This window comes from Rhagoletis pomonella, unplaced genomic scaffold (genome assembly GCF_013731165.1).
Source record: "Rhagoletis pomonella isolate Grant_MI unplaced genomic scaffold, Rhpom_1.0 Rhpom_scaffold_00002, whole genome shotgun sequence".
NCBI lineage: Eukaryota > Metazoa > Arthropoda > Insecta > Diptera > Tephritidae > Rhagoletis > Rhagoletis pomonella.
The window spans coordinates 108,824,973-108,827,726 of NW_023458556.1; positions in this window are offsets into that span (position 1 = coordinate 108,824,973).

Here is a 2,754-nt window from a genome sequence, read left to right on the forward strand (position 1 = left end):
TACTCAGATCGATGAAATGATTTCGTGAATTGGACTACGCATACATGTGATACTTATGCTTTTAATTTATAAGGTAATTTTATGTTTTTATACTCTTGCTACCACATGAATACATGAATTCGTGATAAGATTATATGCATTCGCCTTGGAAGATAGAAAGCGAGTAAGAATAAATTAATAATAAGGAATTTGTCTTCTTTCAACTTAAATAAATGCATTTTGCAAACAAAAGTGCGTACGTTACTTAGTGCCTTGGTAATAACGAATTCGTAAGGATCTATTGATTGCATTATAAACATTTTCATTTATTTGTTAAACATACAATTACTTCCATTACAACCCGGTCCTATGGATGCTAGAAGCGCGAATTAATATAATGTGGTGTTACCGGAAAATCTATATATATAAAAATGAATGTTTGTCTGTATGTCCTTTATAGGCGTCAAAAGTACCCAATCGATTTTAATGAAATTTTTACGGTAGGTGCATATAATCACTGGGAGTGTTATAGAACAAAACTAATGTCGATAGGTGGCGCTGCGGTCGAGATATTTCTAAAATCCGTATTTACGGTCCGATTTGATTAAAATTCGGTACGCAGGTAGCTTTTTAGCATATATTAGCATATGTGATCCATTTTTTCCGAGAAGTGGACCAGGGACCGATCTATTCGAAAAAATCGTATTTACGGTCCAATTTGATTAAAATTCGGTACGTAGGTAGCTTTTTAGCACATATTAGCATATATGATCCATGTTTTCCTAGAAGTGGACCAGGGACCGATCTATTCGAAGAAATCGAATTTATGGTCCCATTTGCTTAAAATTCGGTACTTAGGTAGATTTTTAGCATATATGATCCATGTTTTCCGAGAAGTGGACCAGGGACCGATCTATTCGAAGAAATCGAATTTATGGTCCGATTTGCTTAAAATTCGGTACTTAGGTAGATTTTTGCCTGGATAAGCTTATAGATTCGTCTTTTCCAGTTTTCATGCAATTTCGAATAAGCTTTGAGCAACCACCATATCAAGGGGCGAATTCGTCACTAAGCAAGATATTTTTGCGCCAATCAGAAACAACGGATACTGTCAAAATATAATTATAATATATAATATATCTCAACTAATATATATTTTGAAAGCCGTTTTTTAGTTTTCGCAAGGCTCGAGAGCGGCTGAACCGATTTTTCTGAAACTGCCACCTGCAGCACGTGTCCCAAGGATGGTTTTAGGCTAAAAAAAAATCAACATGTAAAGGGGGCGTGGCACCTCCCATACCAACCGAATTTCTCATGCTACATATCTCTGAAAGTGTGCATGGTAGAGTTCTGGAACTTGGTATGGAGATATACGAAATCAATCGCATACCCTTGGAGAAAAATGTAAGCTATTGTAAAAAGGGGTGTGGCATCTCCCATACAAACCAAATTTTTCATACTACGTATCTCTGGAAATATTCATGGTAGAGTTCTGGAACTTGGTATGGAGATATACGAAATCAATCGCATACTCTTGGAGAAAAATTGGATCTATTGGAAAAGGGGGCGTGGCATCTTCCATACAAACCGAATTTTTCATACTGTATATCTTTGGAAATGTTCATGGTAGAGTTCTGGAACTTCGTATGGAGATATAAGAAATCAATCGCATACACATGAAGAAAAAGGGCAGCTGTTGGAAGGGGGGGAGTGGCACCTCCCATATAAATCGAATTTTTATACTGCATAGCTCTGAAAGTATTCATGTTACAGTACTGGAACTTCGTATGGAGATATGTATGTAGTTGAAATCAAGCCCATACTCATGGAGAAAATTTGGGCTATTTGAAAAGGGGGTGTGAGGCCTACAAACGTACCGACCTTTAGCTATCTTTGAATGTATTTATAATTCTTCTTTAGGTGTGTTTGTGAGTGAAATCCTCCTAAATGGTTGTACGGATTTTAACGAAACTTTTTGTGTGTGTTCGAGTGTGTCTCTGGATGGTTTAGTTTCACAATTTCATCCGACAGTTGGCGCTGTAGTTGAGTTATCACTAAAAATCTTATTTATGATCCGATTTGGCTAATGTTTTAAATTTGTAATCTGTAAGAATTGTTACACTTTTATAGATTAAAACGAATAAATAAATAAATAATAAACGTGCTGCCAAGTGGTGCTGAAGTCAAGTTATTACTAAAAATAGCCAAGTGAGAAAGGGGCCGTGAAGGTAAGATTAAATCGAGCTGTTGCACCATTGAGTATATCGAACGCTCCTGCTTTGCGATTGGCCCAATGGATGTGATTTTCCAATATTATTCAAACTTTTAAGGTATTTCGTCTGAAATAAGTAGATGTATATTGCATTTCTGTAGATCCGCACCCATTTTGAAATTGCCACCAACTATACTGTAAAGCTTCTAGGACATTCACTATAGAACTGGGTCATTGTTGCCGCCAGGGAGTGAAGAGGAAAAAATGTATTTCGCTTTGCGAATAACCGTGCTATGAAATGCCGCACAACTGGAGAATTTCAAGAACTTCTTCACGGATATAACACTTTCCTTAGGTTATTTAAAGCGGCAAATGACCACCAAACCATAATCTTAGCCGACGAATGTGCCAATGAAAATCGTAAACGTGAATTGTTGGTGAAAATGTTGGACCAAAAAGTTTCAATAAAATATATAATAATTTTGGGCGGAACGAAGTTCGCCGGGTCTGCTGGTTAATAAATAAACTATATGTATATCAGAAAATTAATAAGATGATATGAA